The 15,671-nt window shown below is 35.4% G+C and overlaps 43 non-coding genes across 43 annotated transcripts; all 43 read left to right on the top strand.

The window, feature by feature from the left end:
• Positions 1 to 376: 376 nt before the first annotated feature.
• Positions 377 to 448, top strand: Trnaq-uug (transfer RNA glutamine (anticodon UUG)). Its single transcript has one exon. It is a non-coding gene; the product is annotated as a tRNA-Gln (tRNA).
• Positions 449 to 713: 265 nt separating this feature from the next.
• Positions 714 to 804, top strand: Trnay-gua (transfer RNA tyrosine (anticodon GUA)). The gene is given in 2 exon segments: positions 714 to 750; positions 769 to 804. It is a non-coding gene; the product is annotated as a tRNA-Tyr (tRNA).
• Positions 805 to 893: 89 nt separating this feature from the next.
• On the top strand, positions 894 to 965 carry Trnaq-uug (transfer RNA glutamine (anticodon UUG)). The gene has a single exon. It is a non-coding gene; the product is annotated as a tRNA-Gln (tRNA).
• A 264-nt stretch (positions 966 to 1,229) lies between these two features.
• On the top strand, positions 1,230 to 1,320 carry Trnay-gua (transfer RNA tyrosine (anticodon GUA)). Its single transcript is given in 2 exon segments — positions 1,230 to 1,266; positions 1,285 to 1,320. It is a non-coding gene; the product is annotated as a tRNA-Tyr (tRNA).
• An 89-nt stretch (positions 1,321 to 1,409) lies between these two features.
• Trnaq-uug (transfer RNA glutamine (anticodon UUG)) lies at positions 1,410 to 1,481 on the top strand. The gene has a single exon. It is a non-coding gene; the product is annotated as a tRNA-Gln (tRNA).
• Positions 1,482 to 1,745: 264 nt separating this feature from the next.
• On the top strand, positions 1,746 to 1,836 carry Trnay-gua (transfer RNA tyrosine (anticodon GUA)). Its single transcript is given in 2 exon segments — positions 1,746 to 1,782; positions 1,801 to 1,836. It is a non-coding gene; the product is annotated as a tRNA-Tyr (tRNA).
• Positions 1,837 to 2,434: 598 nt separating this feature from the next.
• Trnaq-uug (transfer RNA glutamine (anticodon UUG)) lies at positions 2,435 to 2,506 on the top strand. The gene has a single exon. It is a non-coding gene; the product is annotated as a tRNA-Gln (tRNA).
• Positions 2,507 to 2,766: 260 nt separating this feature from the next.
• Trnay-gua (transfer RNA tyrosine (anticodon GUA)) lies at positions 2,767 to 2,857 on the top strand. Its single transcript is given in 2 exon segments — positions 2,767 to 2,803; positions 2,822 to 2,857. It is a non-coding gene; the product is annotated as a tRNA-Tyr (tRNA).
• Positions 2,858 to 2,946: 89 nt separating this feature from the next.
• On the top strand, positions 2,947 to 3,018 carry Trnaq-cug (transfer RNA glutamine (anticodon CUG)). The gene has a single exon. It is a non-coding gene; the product is annotated as a tRNA-Gln (tRNA).
• A 262-nt stretch (positions 3,019 to 3,280) lies between these two features.
• On the top strand, positions 3,281 to 3,371 carry Trnay-gua (transfer RNA tyrosine (anticodon GUA)). Its single transcript is given in 2 exon segments — positions 3,281 to 3,317; positions 3,336 to 3,371. It is a non-coding gene; the product is annotated as a tRNA-Tyr (tRNA).
• An 85-nt stretch (positions 3,372 to 3,456) lies between these two features.
• Positions 3,457 to 3,528, top strand: Trnaq-uug (transfer RNA glutamine (anticodon UUG)). Its single transcript has one exon. It is a non-coding gene; the product is annotated as a tRNA-Gln (tRNA).
• A 265-nt stretch (positions 3,529 to 3,793) lies between these two features.
• Trnay-gua (transfer RNA tyrosine (anticodon GUA)) lies at positions 3,794 to 3,884 on the top strand. The gene is given in 2 exon segments: positions 3,794 to 3,830; positions 3,849 to 3,884. It is a non-coding gene; the product is annotated as a tRNA-Tyr (tRNA).
• An 89-nt stretch (positions 3,885 to 3,973) lies between these two features.
• Trnaq-uug (transfer RNA glutamine (anticodon UUG)) lies at positions 3,974 to 4,045 on the top strand. Its single transcript has one exon. It is a non-coding gene; the product is annotated as a tRNA-Gln (tRNA).
• Positions 4,046 to 4,309: 264 nt separating this feature from the next.
• On the top strand, positions 4,310 to 4,400 carry Trnay-gua (transfer RNA tyrosine (anticodon GUA)). The gene is given in 2 exon segments: positions 4,310 to 4,346; positions 4,365 to 4,400. It is a non-coding gene; the product is annotated as a tRNA-Tyr (tRNA).
• A 596-nt stretch (positions 4,401 to 4,996) lies between these two features.
• Trnaq-uug (transfer RNA glutamine (anticodon UUG)) lies at positions 4,997 to 5,068 on the top strand. Its single transcript has one exon. It is a non-coding gene; the product is annotated as a tRNA-Gln (tRNA).
• Positions 5,069 to 5,510: 442 nt separating this feature from the next.
• Positions 5,511 to 5,582, top strand: Trnaq-uug (transfer RNA glutamine (anticodon UUG)). Its single transcript has one exon. It is a non-coding gene; the product is annotated as a tRNA-Gln (tRNA).
• A 265-nt stretch (positions 5,583 to 5,847) lies between these two features.
• On the top strand, positions 5,848 to 5,938 carry Trnay-gua (transfer RNA tyrosine (anticodon GUA)). The gene is given in 2 exon segments: positions 5,848 to 5,884; positions 5,903 to 5,938. It is a non-coding gene; the product is annotated as a tRNA-Tyr (tRNA).
• Positions 5,939 to 6,027: 89 nt separating this feature from the next.
• Trnaq-uug (transfer RNA glutamine (anticodon UUG)) lies at positions 6,028 to 6,099 on the top strand. Its single transcript has one exon. It is a non-coding gene; the product is annotated as a tRNA-Gln (tRNA).
• A 264-nt stretch (positions 6,100 to 6,363) lies between these two features.
• Positions 6,364 to 6,454, top strand: Trnay-gua (transfer RNA tyrosine (anticodon GUA)). The gene is given in 2 exon segments: positions 6,364 to 6,400; positions 6,419 to 6,454. It is a non-coding gene; the product is annotated as a tRNA-Tyr (tRNA).
• An 89-nt stretch (positions 6,455 to 6,543) lies between these two features.
• On the top strand, positions 6,544 to 6,615 carry Trnaq-uug (transfer RNA glutamine (anticodon UUG)). Its single transcript has one exon. It is a non-coding gene; the product is annotated as a tRNA-Gln (tRNA).
• A 263-nt stretch (positions 6,616 to 6,878) lies between these two features.
• On the top strand, positions 6,879 to 6,969 carry Trnay-gua (transfer RNA tyrosine (anticodon GUA)). The gene is given in 2 exon segments: positions 6,879 to 6,915; positions 6,934 to 6,969. It is a non-coding gene; the product is annotated as a tRNA-Tyr (tRNA).
• A 596-nt stretch (positions 6,970 to 7,565) lies between these two features.
• Positions 7,566 to 7,637, top strand: Trnaq-uug (transfer RNA glutamine (anticodon UUG)). The gene has a single exon. It is a non-coding gene; the product is annotated as a tRNA-Gln (tRNA).
• A 443-nt stretch (positions 7,638 to 8,080) lies between these two features.
• Positions 8,081 to 8,152, top strand: Trnaq-uug (transfer RNA glutamine (anticodon UUG)). The gene has a single exon. It is a non-coding gene; the product is annotated as a tRNA-Gln (tRNA).
• Positions 8,153 to 8,416: 264 nt separating this feature from the next.
• Positions 8,417 to 8,507, top strand: Trnay-gua (transfer RNA tyrosine (anticodon GUA)). The gene is given in 2 exon segments: positions 8,417 to 8,453; positions 8,472 to 8,507. It is a non-coding gene; the product is annotated as a tRNA-Tyr (tRNA).
• An 85-nt stretch (positions 8,508 to 8,592) lies between these two features.
• On the top strand, positions 8,593 to 8,664 carry Trnaq-uug (transfer RNA glutamine (anticodon UUG)). The gene has a single exon. It is a non-coding gene; the product is annotated as a tRNA-Gln (tRNA).
• A 438-nt stretch (positions 8,665 to 9,102) lies between these two features.
• Positions 9,103 to 9,174, top strand: Trnaq-uug (transfer RNA glutamine (anticodon UUG)). The gene has a single exon. It is a non-coding gene; the product is annotated as a tRNA-Gln (tRNA).
• A 442-nt stretch (positions 9,175 to 9,616) lies between these two features.
• On the top strand, positions 9,617 to 9,688 carry Trnaq-uug (transfer RNA glutamine (anticodon UUG)). The gene has a single exon. It is a non-coding gene; the product is annotated as a tRNA-Gln (tRNA).
• A 445-nt stretch (positions 9,689 to 10,133) lies between these two features.
• On the top strand, positions 10,134 to 10,205 carry Trnaq-uug (transfer RNA glutamine (anticodon UUG)). The gene has a single exon. It is a non-coding gene; the product is annotated as a tRNA-Gln (tRNA).
• Positions 10,206 to 10,469: 264 nt separating this feature from the next.
• Trnay-gua (transfer RNA tyrosine (anticodon GUA)) lies at positions 10,470 to 10,560 on the top strand. The gene is given in 2 exon segments: positions 10,470 to 10,506; positions 10,525 to 10,560. It is a non-coding gene; the product is annotated as a tRNA-Tyr (tRNA).
• An 85-nt stretch (positions 10,561 to 10,645) lies between these two features.
• On the top strand, positions 10,646 to 10,717 carry Trnaq-uug (transfer RNA glutamine (anticodon UUG)). The gene has a single exon. It is a non-coding gene; the product is annotated as a tRNA-Gln (tRNA).
• A 772-nt stretch (positions 10,718 to 11,489) lies between these two features.
• Trnay-gua (transfer RNA tyrosine (anticodon GUA)) lies at positions 11,490 to 11,580 on the top strand. Its single transcript is given in 2 exon segments — positions 11,490 to 11,526; positions 11,545 to 11,580. It is a non-coding gene; the product is annotated as a tRNA-Tyr (tRNA).
• Positions 11,581 to 11,665: 85 nt separating this feature from the next.
• On the top strand, positions 11,666 to 11,737 carry Trnaq-uug (transfer RNA glutamine (anticodon UUG)). Its single transcript has one exon. It is a non-coding gene; the product is annotated as a tRNA-Gln (tRNA).
• Positions 11,738 to 12,179: 442 nt separating this feature from the next.
• Positions 12,180 to 12,251, top strand: Trnaq-uug (transfer RNA glutamine (anticodon UUG)). The gene has a single exon. It is a non-coding gene; the product is annotated as a tRNA-Gln (tRNA).
• A 278-nt stretch (positions 12,252 to 12,529) lies between these two features.
• Trnay-gua (transfer RNA tyrosine (anticodon GUA)) lies at positions 12,530 to 12,620 on the top strand. Its single transcript is given in 2 exon segments — positions 12,530 to 12,566; positions 12,585 to 12,620. It is a non-coding gene; the product is annotated as a tRNA-Tyr (tRNA).
• An 89-nt stretch (positions 12,621 to 12,709) lies between these two features.
• On the top strand, positions 12,710 to 12,781 carry Trnaq-uug (transfer RNA glutamine (anticodon UUG)). The gene has a single exon. It is a non-coding gene; the product is annotated as a tRNA-Gln (tRNA).
• Positions 12,782 to 13,040: 259 nt separating this feature from the next.
• Positions 13,041 to 13,131, top strand: Trnay-gua (transfer RNA tyrosine (anticodon GUA)). Its single transcript is given in 2 exon segments — positions 13,041 to 13,077; positions 13,096 to 13,131. It is a non-coding gene; the product is annotated as a tRNA-Tyr (tRNA).
• Positions 13,132 to 13,216: 85 nt separating this feature from the next.
• Trnaq-uug (transfer RNA glutamine (anticodon UUG)) lies at positions 13,217 to 13,288 on the top strand. Its single transcript has one exon. It is a non-coding gene; the product is annotated as a tRNA-Gln (tRNA).
• Positions 13,289 to 13,730: 442 nt separating this feature from the next.
• On the top strand, positions 13,731 to 13,802 carry Trnaq-uug (transfer RNA glutamine (anticodon UUG)). Its single transcript has one exon. It is a non-coding gene; the product is annotated as a tRNA-Gln (tRNA).
• A 265-nt stretch (positions 13,803 to 14,067) lies between these two features.
• On the top strand, positions 14,068 to 14,158 carry Trnay-gua (transfer RNA tyrosine (anticodon GUA)). The gene is given in 2 exon segments: positions 14,068 to 14,104; positions 14,123 to 14,158. It is a non-coding gene; the product is annotated as a tRNA-Tyr (tRNA).
• An 84-nt stretch (positions 14,159 to 14,242) lies between these two features.
• On the top strand, positions 14,243 to 14,314 carry Trnaq-uug (transfer RNA glutamine (anticodon UUG)). Its single transcript has one exon. It is a non-coding gene; the product is annotated as a tRNA-Gln (tRNA).
• Positions 14,315 to 14,669: 355 nt separating this feature from the next.
• Trnan-guu (transfer RNA asparagine (anticodon GUU)) lies at positions 14,670 to 14,760 on the top strand. The gene is given in 2 exon segments: positions 14,670 to 14,706; positions 14,725 to 14,760. It is a non-coding gene; the product is annotated as a tRNA-Asn (tRNA).
• Positions 14,761 to 14,844: 84 nt separating this feature from the next.
• Trnaq-uug (transfer RNA glutamine (anticodon UUG)) lies at positions 14,845 to 14,916 on the top strand. Its single transcript has one exon. It is a non-coding gene; the product is annotated as a tRNA-Gln (tRNA).
• Positions 14,917 to 15,357: 441 nt separating this feature from the next.
• Trnaq-uug (transfer RNA glutamine (anticodon UUG)) lies at positions 15,358 to 15,429 on the top strand. The gene has a single exon. It is a non-coding gene; the product is annotated as a tRNA-Gln (tRNA).
• The last annotated feature ends 242 nt before the right edge of the window (positions 15,430 to 15,671 follow it).

The raw sequence follows: 15,671 nt of genomic DNA, 5'->3' as shown, positions 1-15,671 counted from the left end.
TTCAACCATCGTAAGCAGAAGTTGAAACCTTTTTTGAAATTTGCAAAATTTTATAGTATTAAATGAATTGCTTTAAAGAGGCTCTGACACTATTGAAATTCTTAGAACCTTACGTTTAACCAAAACTTTTAATAGAAACCTCGATTGAGTAGCATTAAAATACGACTTAAAAACAATCTGTAGTTATGCGCATGTGCCTTCGATAGCTCAGTTGGTAGAGCGGCGGACTGTAGTGGGTATATCAGTCAGAAATCCATAGGTAACTGGTTCGAATCCGGTTCGAAGGATATACGGTAAAACAAGCTATATATTTTGACAGCTTCTAAATAACATAAAACAGTATCTCAAATTGTACTATATAAAAGGTTGTGTCGTCGGTCTCATGGTGTAACGGTTAGCACTCAGGACTTTGAATCCTGCGATCCGAGTTCAAATCTCGGTTAGACCTGTTTCTTTTTGTTATTTAATAAAACGTGTAACCTAACAATTCTGGGAAACTTTTTCGTTTCCAAAGCTCAACCATCGTAAGCAGAAGTTGAAACTTTTTTTTTTTCAAATTTGCAAATTTTGTGGTATTAAATGAATTGCTTTAAAGAGGCTCTGACACTATTTAAATTCTTAGAACCTTACATTTAACCAATACTTTGAAAAGAAACTTCGATTGGGTGGCAATAAAATATGCTTTAAAAGCTTTCTGTAGATTTGCGAATGTGCCTTCGATAGCTCAGTTGGTAGAGCGGTGGACTGTAGTGGAAATATCAGTCAGAAATCCATAGGTCACTGGTTCGAATCCGGTTCGAAGGATATACGGTATAACAAGCTATATATTTTGGCAGCTTCTAAATAACATAAAGGAGTAACACAATTTCAACAATATAAAAGGTTGTCTTGTCGGTCTCATGGTGTAACGGTTAGCACTCAGGACTTTGAATCCTGCGATCCGAGTTCAAATCTCGGTGAGACCTGTTTCTTTTTGTTATTTAATGAAATGGGTAATCAAACAAACTCTGGGAAACTTTTTCGTTTCTAAAGCTCAACCATCGTAAGCAGAAGTTGAAACCTTTTTTTTGAAATTTGCAAAATTTTGTGGTATTAAATGAATTGCTTTGAAGAGGCTCTGACACTTTTAAATTCTTAGAACCTTACATTTAACCAAAACTTTGAAAAGAAACTTCGATTGATTGGCATTAATATATGATGTAAAAGCTTTCTGTAGGTTTGCGAATGTGCCTTCGATAGCTCAGTTGGTAGAGCGGTGGACTGTATTGGAAATATCAGTAAGAAATCCATAGGTCACTGGTTCGAATCCGGTTCGAAGGATATACGGTATAACAAGCTATATATTTTGGCAGCTTCTAAATAACATAAAAGAGTATGTCAAATTCAACAATATAAAAGGTTGTCTTGTCGGTCTCATGGTGTAACGGTTAGCACTCAGGACTTTGAATCCTGCGATCCGAGTTCAAATCTCGGTGAGACCTGTTTCTTTTTGTTATTTAATGAAATGGGTAATCAAACAAACTCTGGGAAACTTTTTCGTTTCTAAAGCTCAACCATCGTAAGCAGAAGTTGAAACCTTTTTTTTGAAATTTGCAAAATTTTGTGGTATTAAATGAATTGCTTTGAAGAGGCCCTGACACTTTCAAATTCTCAGAACCTTACATTTAACCAAAACTTTGAAAAGAAACTTCGATTGAGTGGCATTAAGATATAGTTTAAAAGCTTTCTGTAGATTTGCGAATGTGCCTTCGATAGCTCAGTTGGTAGAGCGGTGGACTGTAGCAGAAATATCAGTCGGAAATCCAAAGGTCACTGGTTCGAATCCGGTTCGAAGGATGTTTTGTCAAGCTACATATTTTGACAGCTTCTTAATAACATAAAAGAGTATGTCAATTTCAACAATATAAAAGGTTGTCTTGTCGGTCTCATGGTGTGTAACGGTTAGCACTCAGCACTTTGAATCCTGCGATCCGAGTTCAAATCTCGGTGAGACATGTTTCTTTTTTGTTATTTAATAAAATGTGTAACCAAACAATTCTGGGAAACTTTTTCGTTTCCAAAGGTCAACCATCGTAAGCAGAAGTTGAAACCTTTTTTTTCAAATTTTCAAATTTTGTGGTATTAAATGAATTGCTTTAAAGAGGCTCTGACACTATTGAAATTCTTAGAACCTTACATTTAACCAAAACTTTGAAAAGAAACTTCGATTGAGTGGCATTAAAATATGGTTTAAAAACTTTCGGTAGATTTTCGAATGAGCCTTCAATAGCTCAATTGGTAGAGCGGTGGACTGTAGTGGAAATATCAGTCAGAAATCTATAGGTCACTGGTTCGAATCCGGTTCGAATGATTTTTGTCAAGCTATATATTTTGACAGCTTCTTAATAACATAAAAGAGTATGTCAATTTCAACAATATAAAATGTTGTCTTGTAGGTCTCATGGTGTAACGATTAGCACTCAGGACTTTGAATCCTGCGATCCGAGTTCAAATCTCGGTGAGACCTGTTCCATTTCGTTTTTTAATGAAATGTGTAACCAAACAACTCTGGGAAACTTTTCGTTTTTAAAGCTCATTAATCGTAAGCAGAAGTTGAAACCTTTTTTGAAATTTGCAAAATTTTGTGGTATTAAATAAATTGCTTTAAAGGGGCTCTGACAATATTAAATTCTTAGAACCTTACATTTAACCGATACTTTGAAAAGAAACTTCGATTGAGTGGCATTAATATATGATGTAAAAGCTTTCTGTAGGTATGCGAATGTGCCTTCGATAGCTCAGTTGGTAGAGCGGTGGACTGTAGTGAAAATATCAGTCAAAAATCCATAGGTCACTGGTTCGAATCCGGTTCGAAGGATATACAGAATAACTAGCTATGTATGTTGACAGCTTCTAAATAACATAAAACAGTATCTCAAATTGTACTATATAAAAGTTTGTCTCGTCGGTCTCATGGTGTAACGGTTAGCACTCAGGACTCTGAATCCTGCGATCCGAGTTCAAATCTCGGTGAGACCTGTTTCTTTTTGTTATTTAATAAAATTTGTAACCAAACAACTCTGGGAAACTTTTTCGTTTCTAAAGCTCAACCATCGTAAACAGAAGTTGAAACCTTTTTTGAAATTTGCAAAATTTTGTGGTATTAAATGAATTGCTTTGAAGAGGCTCTGACACTATTGAAATTCTTAGAACTTTACATTTAACCAAAACTTTGAAAAGAAACTTCGATTAAGTGGCATTAATATATCGTTTAAAAGCTTTCTGTAGATTTGCGAATGTGCCTTCGATAGCTCAGTTGGTAGAGCGGTGGACTGTAGTGGAAATATCAGTCAGAAATCCAAAGGTCACTGGTTCGAATCCGGTTCGAAGGATATTTTGTCAAGCTACATATTTTGACAGCTTCTTAATAAAATAAAAGAGTATGTCAATTTCAACAATATAAAATGTTGTCTTGTCGGTCTCATGGTGTAACGATTAGCACTCAGGACTTTGAATCCTGCGATCCGAGTTCAAATCTCGGTGAGACCTGTTCCATTTCGTTGTTTAATGAAATGTGTAACCAAACAACTCTGGGAAACTTTTTCGTTTCTAAAACTCAACCATCGTAAGCAGAAGTTGAAACCTTTTTTTCTTCAAATTTGCAAATTTTGTTGTAATAAATGAATTGCTTTAAAGAGGCTCTGACACTATTGAAATTCTTAGAACCTTACATTTAACCAATACTTTGAAAAGAAACTTCGATTGGGTGGCAATAAAATATGGTTTAAAAGCTTTCTGTAGATTTGCGAATGTGCCTTCGATAGCTCAGTTGGTAGAGCGGTGGACTGTATTGGAAATATCAGTAAGAAATCCATAGGTCACTGGTTCGAATCCGGTTCGAAGGATATACAATATAACAAGCTATATATTTTGCCAGCTTCTAAATAACATAAAAGAGTATGTCAATTTCAACAATATAAAATGTTGTCTTGTCGGTCTCATGGTGTAACGGTTAGCACTCAGGACTTTGAATCCTGCGATCCGAGTTCAAATCTCGGTGAGACCTGTTTCTTTTTGTTATTTAATGAAATGGGTAATCAAACAAACTCTGGGAAACTTTTTCGTTTCTAAAGCTCAACCATCGTAAGCAGAAGTTGAAACCTTTTTTTTGAAATTTGCAAAATTTTGTGGTATTAAATGAATTGCTTTGAAGAGGCCCTGACACTTTCAAATTCTCAGAACCTTACATTTAACCAAAACTTTGAAAAGAAACTTCGATTGAGTGGCATTAAGATATAGTTTAAAAGCTTTCTGTAGATTTGCGAATGTGCCTTCGATAGCTCAGTTGGTAGAGCGGTGGACTGTAGCAGAAATATCAGTCGGAAATCCAAAGGTCACTGGTTCGAATCCGGTTCGAAGGATGTTTTGTCAAGCTACATATTTTGACAGCTTCTTAATAACATAAAAGAGTATGTCAATTTCAACAATATAAAAGGTTGTCTTGTCGGTCTCATGGTGTAACGGTTAGCACTCAGCACTTTGAATCCTGCGATCCGAGTTCAAATCTCGGTGAGACATGTTTCTTTTTTGTTATTTAATAAAATGTGTAACCAAACAATTCTGGGAAACTTTTTCGTTTCCAAAGGTCAACCATCGTAAGCAGAAGTTGAAACCTTTTTTTTCAAATTTTCAAATTTTGTGGTATTAAATGAATTGCTTTAAAGAGGCTCTGACACTATTGAAATTCTTAGAACCTTACATTTAACCAAAACTTTGAAAAGAAACTTCGATTGAGTGGCATTAAAATATGGTTTAAAAACTTTCGGTAGATTTTCGAATGAGCCTTCAATAGCTCAATTGGTAGAGCGGTGGACTGTAGTGGAAATATCAGTCAGAAATCTATAGGTCACTGGTTCGAATCCGGTTCGAATGATTTTTGTCAAGCTATATATTTTGACAGCTTCTTAATAACATAAAAGAGTATGTCAATTTCAACAATATAAAATGTTGTCTTGTAGGTCTCATGGTGTAACGATTAGCACTCAGGACTTTGAATCCTGCGATCCGAGTTCAAATCTCGGTGAGACCTGTTCCATTTCGTTTTTTAATGAAATGTGTAACCAAACAACTCTGGGAAACTTTTTCGTTTCTAAAATTCAACCATCGTAAGCAGAAGTTGAAACCTTTTTTGAAATTTGCAAAATTTTATAGTATTAAATGAATTGCTTTAAAGAGGCTCTGACACTATTGAAATTCTTAGAACCTTACGTTTAACCAAAACTTTTAATAGAAACCTCGATTGAGTAGCATTAAAATACGACTTAAAAACAATCTGTAGTTATGCGCATGTGCCTTCGATAGCTCAGTTGGTAGAGCGGCGGACTGTAGTGGGTATATCAGTCAGAAATCCATAGGTAACTGGTTCGAATCCGGTTCGAAGGATATACGGTAAAACAAGCTATATATTTTGACAGCTTCTAAATAACATAAAACAGTATCTCAAATTGTACTATATAAAAGGTTGTGTCGTCGGTCTCATGGTGTAACGGTTAGCACTCAGGACTTTGAATCCTGCGATCCGAGTTCAAATCTCGGTTAGACCTGTTTCTTTTTGTTATTTAATAAAACGTGTAACCTAACAATTCTGGGAAACTTTTTCGTTTCCAAAGCTCAACCATCGTAAGCAGAAGTTGAAACTTTTTTTTTTTCAAATTTGCAAATTTTGTGGTATTAAATGAATTGCTTTAAAGAGGCTCTGACACTATTTAAATTCTTAGAACCTTACATTTAACCAATACTTTGAAAAGAAACTTCGATTGGGTGGCAATAAAATATGCTTTAAAAGCGTTCTGTAGATTTGCGAATGTGCCTTCGATAGATCAGTTGGTAGAGCGGTGGACTGTAGTGGAAATATCAGTCAGAAATCCATAGGTCACTGGTTCGAATCCGGTTCGAAGGATATACGGTATAACAAGCTATATATTTTGGCAGCTTCTAAATAACATAAAAGAGTATGTCAATTTCAACAATATAAAAGGTTGTCTTGTCGGTCTCATGGTGTAACGGTTAGCACTCAGGACTTTGAATCCTGCGATCCGAGTTCAAATCTCGGTGAGACCTGTTTCTTTTTATTATTTAATGAAATGGGTAATCAAACAAACTCTGGGAAACTTTTTCGTTTCTAAAGCTCAACCATCGTAAGCAGAAGTTGAAACCTTTTTTTTGAAATTTGCAAATATTTGTGGTATTAAATGAATTGCTTTGAAGAGTACCTGACACTTTCAAATTCTCAGAACCTTACATTTAACCAAAACTTTGAAAAGAATTTTGAATTGAGTGGCATTAAGATATACTTTAAAAGCTTTCTGTAGATTTTGGAATGTGCCTTCGATAGCTCAGTTGGTAGAGCGGTGGACTGTAGTGGAAATATCAGTCAGAAATCCATAGGTAACTGGTTCGAATCCGGTTCGAAGGATATACGGTATAACAAGCTATATATTTTGACAGCTTCTAAATAACATAAAAGAGTATGTCAATTTCAACAATATAAAAGGTTGTCTCGTCGGTCTCATGGTGTAACGGTTAGCACTCAGGACTTTGAATCCTGCGATACGAGTTCAAATCTCGGTGAGACCTGTTTCGTTTTTTTATTTAATGAAATGTGTAACCAAACAACTCTGGGAAACTTTTTCGTTTCTAAAGCTCAACCATCGTAAGCAGAAGTTGAAACCTTTTTTTTGAAATTTGCATAATTTTGTGGTATTAAATGAATTGCTTTGAAGAGGCTCTGACACTTTTAAATTCTTAGAACCTTACATTTAACCAAAACTTTGAAAAGAAACTTCGATTGATTGGCATTAATATATGATGTAAAAGCTTTCTGTAGGTTTGCGAATGTGCCTTCGATAGCTCAGTTGGTAGAGCGGTGGACTGTAGCAGAAATATCAGTCGGAAATCCAAAGGTCACTGGTTCGAATCCGGTTCGAAGGATGTTTTGTCAAGCTACATATTTTGACAGCTTCTTAATAACATAAAAGAGTATGTCAATTTCAACAATATAAAATGTTGTCTTGTCGGTCTCATGGTGTAACGATTAGCACTCAGGACTTTGAATCCTGCGATCCGAGTTCAAATCTCGGTGAGACATGTTTCTTTTTTGTTATTTAATAAAATGTGTAACCAAACAATTCTGGGAAACTTTTTCGTTTCTAAAGCTCAACCATCGTAAGCAGAAGTTGAAACCTTTTTTTTCAAATTTTCAAATTTTGTGGTATTAAATGAATTGCTTTAAAGAGGCTCTGACACTATTGAAATTCTTAGAACCTTACATTTAACCAAAACTTTGAAAAGAAACTTCGATTGAGTGGCATTAAAATATGGTTTAAAAACTTTCGGTAGATTTTCGAATGAGCCTTCAATAGCTCAATTGGTAGAGCGGTGGACTGTAGTGGAAATATCAGTCGGAAATCCATAGGTCACTGGTTCGAATCCGGTTCGAATGATTTTTGTCAAGCTATATATTTTGACAGCTTCTTAATAACATAAAAGAGTATGTCAATTTCAACAATATAAAATGTTGTCTTGTAGGTCTCATGGTGTAACGATTAGCACTCAGGACTTTGAATCCTGCGATCCGAGTTCAAATCTCGGTGAGACCTGTTCCATTTCGTTGTTTAATGAAATGTGTAACCAAACAACTCTGGGAAACTTTTTCGTTTCTAAAACTCAACCATCGTAAGCAGAAGTTGAAACCTTTTTTTTGAAATTTGCAAAATTTTGTGGTATTAAATGAATTGCTTTGAAGAGGCTCTGACACTTTTAAATTCTTAGAACCTTACATTTAACCAAAACTTTGAAAAGAAACTTCGATTGATTGGCATTAATATATGATGTAAAAGCTTTCTGTAGGTTTGCGAATGTGCCTTCGATAGCTCTGTTTGTAGAGCGGTGGACTGTAGTGGAAATATCAGTCGGAAATCCATAGTTCACTGGTTCGAATCCGGTTCGAAGGATATACAATATAACAAGCTATATATTTTGACAGCTTCTAAATAACATAAAAGAGTATGTCAATTTCAACAATATAAAAGGTTGTCTTGTCGGTCTCATGGTGTAACGGTTAGCACTCAGGACTTTGAATCCTGCGATCCGAGTTCAAATCTCGGTGAGACCTGTTTCTTTTTGTTATTTAATGAAATGGGTAATAAAACAAACTCTGGGAAACTTTTTCGTTTCTAAAGCTCAACCATCGTAAGCAGAAGTTGAAACCTTTTTTTTCAAATTTGCAAAATTTTGTGGTATTAAATGAATTGCTTTGAAGAGGCCCTGACACTTTCAAATTCTCAGAACCTTACATTTAACCAAAACTTTGAAAAGAAACTTCGATTGAGTGGCATTAAGATATAGTTTAAAAGCTTTCTGTAGATTTGCGAATGTGCCTTCGATAGCTCAGTTGGTAGAGCGGTGGACTGTAGCAGAAATATCAGTCGGAAATCCAAAGGTCACTGGTTCGAATCCGGTTCGAAGGATGTTTTGTCAAGCTACATATTTTGACAGCTTCTTAATAACATAAAAGAGTATGTCAATTTCAACAATATAAAATGTTGTCTTGTCGGTCTCATGGTGTAACGATTAGCACTCAGGACTTTGAATCCTGCGATCCGAGTTCAAATCTCGGTGAGACCTGTTCCATTTCGTTGTTTAATGAAATGTGTAACCAAACAACTCTGGGAAACTTTTTCGTTTCTAAAGCTCAACCATCGTAAGCAGAAGTTGAAACCTTTTTTTTCAAATTTTCAAATTTTGTGGTATTAAATGAATTGCTTTAAAGAGGCTCTGACACTATTGAAATTCTTAGAACCTTACATTTAACCAAAACTTTGAAAAGAAACTTCGATTGAGTGGCATTAAAATATGGTTTAAAAACTTTCGGTAGATTTTCGAATGAGCCTTCAATAGCTCAATTGGTAGAGCGGTGGACTGTAGTGGAAATATCAGTCAGAAATCCATAGGTCACTGGTTCGAATCCGGTTCGAATGATTTTTGTCAAGCTATATATTTTGACAGCTTCTTAATAACATAAAAGAGTAAGTCAATTTCAACAATATAAAATGTTGTCTTGTAGGTCTCATGGTGTAACGATTAGCACTCAGGACTTTGAATCCTGCGATCCGAGTTCAAATCTCGGTGAGACCTGTTCCATTTCGTTTTTTAATGAAATGTGTAACCAAACAACTCTGGGAAACTTTTTCGTTTCTAAAATTCAACCATCGTAAGCAGAAGTTGAAACCTTTTTTGAAATTTGCAAAATTTTATAGTATTAAATGAATTGCTTTAAAGAGGCTCTGACACTATTGAAATTCTTAGAACCTTACGTTTAACCAAAACTTTTAATAGAAACCTCGATTGAGTAGCATTAAAATACGACTTAAAAACAATCTGTAGTTATGCGCATGTGCCTTCGATAGCTCAGTTGGTAGAGCGGCGGACTGTAGTGGGTATATCAGTCAGAAATCCATAGGTAACTGGTTCGAATCCGGTTCGAAGGATATACGGTAAAACAAGCTATATATTTTGACAGCTTCTAAATAACATAAAACAGTATCTCAAATTGTACTATATAAAAGGTTGTGTCGTCGGTCTCATGGTGTAACGGTTAGCACTCAGCACTTTGAATCCTGCGATCCGAGTTCAAATCTCGGTGAGACCTGTTCCTTTTTGTTATTTAATAAAACGTGTAACCTAACAATTCTGGGAAACTTTTTCGTTTCCAAAGCTCAACCATCGTAAGCAGAAGTTGAAACTTTTTTTTTTTCAAATTTGCAAATTTTGTGGTATTAAATGAATTGCTTCAAAGAGGCTCTGACACTATTTAAATTCTTAGAACCTTACATTTAACCAAAATTTTTAAAAGAAACTTCGATTGATTGGCATTAATATATGATGTAAAAGCTTTCTCTAGGTTTGCGAATGTGCCTTCGATAGCTCTGTTTGTAGAGCGGTGGACTGTATTGGAAATATCAGTCGGAAATCCATAGGTCACTGGTTCGAATCCGGTTCGAAGGATATACAATATAACAAGCTATATATTTTGACAGCTTCTAAATAACATAAAAGAGTATGTCAAGTTCAACAATATAAAAGGTTGTCTTGTCGGTCTCATGGTGTAACGGTTAGCACTCAGGACTTTGAATCCTGCGATCCGAGTTCAAATCTCGGTGAGACCTGTTTCTTTTTGTTATTTAATGAAATGGGTAATCAAACAAACTCTGGCAAACTTTTTCGTTTCTAAAGCTCAACCATCGTAAGCAGAAGTTGAAACCTTTTTTTTGAAATTTGCAAAATTTTGTGGTATTAAATGAATTGCTTTGAAGAGGCCCTGACACTTTCAAATTCTCAGAACCTTACATTTAACCAAAACTTTGAAAAGAAACTTCGATTGAGTGGCAATAAGATATACTTTAAAGACTTTCTGTAGATTTGCGAATGTGCCTTCGATAGCTCAGTTGGTAGAGCGGTGGACTGTAGCAGAAATATCAGTCGGAAATCCAAAGGTCACTGGTTCGAATCCGGTTCGAAGGATATTTTGTCAAGCTACATATTTTGACAGCTTCTTAATAACATAAAAGAGTATGTCAATTTCAACAATATAAAAGGTTTGCTTGTCGGTCTCATGGTGTAACGGTTAGCACTCAGGACTTTGAATCCTGCGATCCGAGTTCAAATCTCGGTGAGACATGTTTCTTTTTTGTTATTTAATAAAATGTGTAACCAAACAATTCTGGGAAACTTTTTCGTTTCTAAAGCTCAACCATCGTAAGCAGAAGTTGAAACCTTTTGTTTCAAATTTTCAAATTTTGTGGTATTAAATGAATTGCTTTAAAGAAGCTCTGACACTATTGAAATTCTTAGAACCTTACATTTAACCAATACTTTGAAAAGAAACTTCGATTGAGTGGCATTAAAATATGGTTTAAAAACTTTCGGTAGAATTTCGAATGAGCCTTCAATAGCTCAATTGGTAGAGCGGTGGACTGTAGTGGAAATATCAGTCAGAAATCCATAGGTCACTGGTTCGAATCCGGTTCGAAGGATTTTTGTCAAGCTATATATTTTGACAGCTTCTTAATAACATAAAAGAGTAAGTCAATTTCAACAATATAAAATGTTGTCTCGTCGGTCTCATGGTGTAACGATTAGCACTCAGGACTTTGAATCCTGCGATCCGAGTTCAAATTTCGGTGAGACCTGTTTCGTTTTTTTATTTAATGAAATGTGTAACCAAACAATTCTGGGAAATTTTTCGTTTTTAAAGCTCATTAATCGTAAGCAGAAGTTGAAACTTTTTCTTGAAATTTGTAAAATTTTGTGGTATTAAATGAATTGCTTTGAAGAGGCCCTGACACTTTCAAATTCTCAGAACCTTACATTTAACCAAAACTTTGAAAAGAAACTTCGATTGAGTGGCATTAAGATATGGTTTAAAAGCTGTCTGTAGATTTGCGAATGTGCCTTCGATAGCTCAGTTGGTAGAGCGGTGGACTGTAGCAGAATTATCAGTCGGAAATCCAAAGGTCACTGGTTCGAATCCGGTTCGAAGGATATTTTGTCAAGCTACATATTTTGACAGCTTCTTAATAACATAAAAGAGTATGTCAATTTCAACAATATAAAATGCTGTCTTGTCGGTCTCATGGTGTAACGATTAGCACTCAGGACTTTGAATCCTGCGATCCGAGTTCAAATCTCGGTGAGACCTGTTCCATTTCGTTTTTTAATGAAATGTGTAACCAAACAACTCTGGGAAACTTTTTCGTTTCTAAAACTCAACCATCGTAAGCAGAAGTTGAAACCTTTTTTAAAATTTGCAAAATTTTATAGTATTAAATGAATTGCTTTAAAGAGGCTCTGACACTAGTGAAATTCTTATAACCTTACGTTTAACCAAAACTTTTAATAGAAACCTCGATTGAGTGGCATTAAAATACGACTTAAAAACAATCTGTAGTTATGCGCATGTGCCTTCGATAGCTCAGTTGGTAGAGCGGCGGACTGTAGTGGGTATATCAGTCAGAAATCCATAGGTAACTGGTTCGAATCCGGTTCGAAGGATATACGGTAAAACAAGCTATATATTTTGACAGCTTCTAAATAACAAAAAACAGTATCTCAAATTGTACTATATAAAAGGTTGTGTCGTCGGTCTCATGGTGTAACGGTTAGCACTCAGGACTTTGAATCCTGCGATCCGAGTTCAAATCTCGGTGAGACCGGTTTCTTTTTGTTATTTAATAAAACGTGTCACCTAACAAATCTGGGAAACTTTTTCGTTTCCAAAGCTCAACCATCGTAAGCAGAAGTTGAAACCTTTTTTTTTTTAAATTTTCAAATTTTGTGGTATTAAATGAATTGCTTTAAAGAGGCTCTGACACTATTGAATTTCTTAGAACCTTACATTTAACCAATACTTTGAAAAGAAACTTCGATTAAATATGCTTTATGCTTCGCAATAAAATATGCTTTAAAAGCTTTCTGTAGATTTGCGAATGTGCCTTCGATAGCTCAGTTGGTAGAGCGGTGGACTGTAGTGGAAATATCAGTCAGAAATCCATAGGTCACTGGTTCGAATCCGGTTCGAAGGATATACGGTATAACAAGCTATATATTTTGACAGCTTCTAAATAACATAAAAGAGTATGTCAATTTCAACAATATAAAAGGTTGTCTCGTCGGTCTCATGGTGTAACGGTTAGCACTCAGGACTTTGAATCCTGCGATCCGAGTTCAAATCTCGGTGAGACCTGTTTCGTTTTTTTATATGAAATGTGTAACCAAACAATTCTGGGAAACTTTTTCGTTTTTAAAGCTCATTAATCGTAAGCAGAAGTTGAAACTTTTTCTTGAAATTTGCAAAATTTTGTGGTATTAAATGAATTGCTTTGAAGAGGCCCTGACACTTTCAAATTCTCAGAACCTTACATTTAACCAAAACTTTGAAAAGAAACTTCGATTGAGTGGCATTAAGATATGGTTTAAAAGCTGTCTGTAGATTTGCGAATGTGCCTTCGATAGCTCAGTTGGTAGAGCGGTGGACTGTAGCAGAAATATCAGTCGGAAATCCAAAGGTCACTGGTTCGAATCCGGTTCGAAGGATATTTTGTCAAGCTACATATTTTGACAGCTTCTTAATAACATAAAAGAGTATGTCAATTTCAACAATATAAAATGTTGTCTTGTCGGTCTCATGGTGTAACGATTAGCACACAGGACTTTGAATCCTGCGATCCGAGTTCAAATCTCGGTGAGACCTGTTCCATGTCGTTTTTTAATGAAATGTGTAACCAAACAACTCTGGGAAACTTTTTCGTTTCTAAAACTCAACCATCGTAAGCAGAAGTTGAAACCTTTTTTAAAATTTGCAAAATTTTATAGTATTAAATGAATTGCTTTAAAGAGGCTCTGACACTATTGAAATTCTTAGAACCTTACGTTTAACCAAAACTTTTAATAGAAACCTCGATTGAGTGGCATTAAAATACGACTTAAAAACAATCTGTAGTTATGCGCATGTGCCTTCGATAGCTCAGTTGGTAGAGCGGCGGACTGTAGTGGGTATAGCAGTCAGAAATCTATAGGTAACTGGTTCGAATCCGGTTCGAAGGATATACGGTAAAACAAGCTATATATTTTGACAGCTTCTAAATAACATAAAACAGTATCTAAAATTGTACTATATAAAAGGTTGTCTCGTCGGTCTCATGGTGTAACGGTTAGCACTCAGGACTTTGAATCCTGCGATCCGAGTTCAAATCTCGGTGAGACCTGTTCCTTTTTGTTATTTAATAAATCGTGTAACCTAACAAATCTGGGAAACTTTTTCGTTTCCAAAGCTCAACCATCGTAAGCAGAAGTTGAAACCTTATTTTTTTCAAATTTGCAAATTTTGTGGTATTAAATGAATTGCTTTAAAGAGGCTCTGACACTATTTAAATTCTTAGAACCTTACATTTAACCAATACTTTGAAAAGAAACTTCGATTGGGTGGCAATAAAATATGCTTTAAAAGCTTTCTGTAGATTTGCGAATGTGCCTTCGATAGCTCAGTTGGTAGAGCGGTGGACTGTAGTGGAAATATCAGTCAGAAATCCATAGGTCACTGGTTCGAATCCGGTTCGAAGGATGTAAAAAGAGCTACATACTTTGACAGCTTCTTAATAACATAAAAGAGTAAGTCAATTTCAACAATATAAAATGTTGTCTCGTCGGTCTCATAGTGTAACGGTTAGCACTCAGGAATTTGAATCCTGCGATCCGAGTTCAAATCTCGGTGAGACCTGTTCCTTTTTGTTATTTAATGAAATGTATAACCAAAAAACTCTGGGAAACTTTTTCGTTTCTAAAACTCAACCATCGAAGGCAGAAGTTGAAACCTTTTTTGAAATTTGCAAAATTTTGTGGTATTAAATAAATTGCTTTAAAGAAGCTCTCACACTTTTAAATTCTTAGAACCTTACATTTAACCAATAGTTGTAAGTGATTGTAATTGACATATTCTTAAATGAATTGCTTTGAAGAGGCACTGACACTTTTAAATTCCCAGAACCTTACATTTAAATAAAAATTTGAAAAGAAACTTCGATTGAATGGCATTAAAATATGGTTTAAAAGCTTTCTGTAGATTTTCGAATGTGCCTTCGATAGCTCAGTTGGTAGAGCGGTGGACTGTTGTGGAAATATCAGTCAGAAATCCATAGGTCACTGGATCGAATCCGGTTCGAAGGATGTAAAAGAAGCTACATACTTTGACAGCTTCTTAATAACATAAAAGAGTAACTCACTTTCAACAATATAAAATGTTGTCTTGTCGGTCTCATGGCGTAACGGTAAGCACTCAGGACTTTGAATCCTGCGATCCGAGTTCAAATCTCGGTGAGACCTGTTCCTTTTTTGTTATTTAATGAAATGTGTAACCAAACAATTCTGGAAAAATTTTTCGTTTCTAAAACTCAACCATCGTAAGCAGAAGTTGAAACCGTTTTTGAAATTTGCAAATTTTGTGGTATTAAATAAATTGCTTTAAAGAGGCTCTGACACTTTTAAATTCTCAGAACCTTACATTTAACCAATACTTTGAAAAGAAACTTCGATTGAGTGGCATTAAAATATGACTTAAAAACTATCTGTAGTTATGCACATGTGCCTTCGACAGCTCAGTTGGTAGAGCGGTGGACTGTTGTGGGAATATTAGTCAGAAATCCATAGGTCACTGGTTCGAATCCGGTTCGAAGGATATACGGTATAACAAGCTATATATTTTGACAGTTTCTAAATAACATAAAAGAGTATGTCAATTTCAACAATATTATAGGTTGTCTCGTCGGTCTCATGGTGTAATGGTTAGCATTCAGGACTTTGAATCCTGCGATCCGAGTTCAAATCTCGGTGAGACCTGTTCCTTTTTGTTATTTAATGAAATGTGTAAATAAACAATTAGAAGAAGTGGTTCTAAACCTTTTTGTCTTGTCGGACCTATTTTGGTAACACCAAAGCATATTCGGACACCTGCTGTTTCCAAATGCAAGCAAAAATAGTTTCCAGATCCACAAGCGGTTGTCAGATTATGAAAAAACAAAGGAAGAAACCACTGACACAATTTCTAAAACTTTTAGTAGATACGTACACCGTAGTAAGGA

The sequence above is a fragment of the Clavelina lepadiformis genome, chromosome 6, assembly GCF_947623445.1.
Source record: "Clavelina lepadiformis chromosome 6, kaClaLepa1.1, whole genome shotgun sequence".
Lineage (NCBI taxonomy): Eukaryota > Metazoa > Chordata > Ascidiacea > Aplousobranchia > Clavelinidae > Clavelina > Clavelina lepadiformis.
Note: the sequence above shows the minus strand (reverse complement) of the source record. Positions and strands in the feature narration are given on the sequence as shown.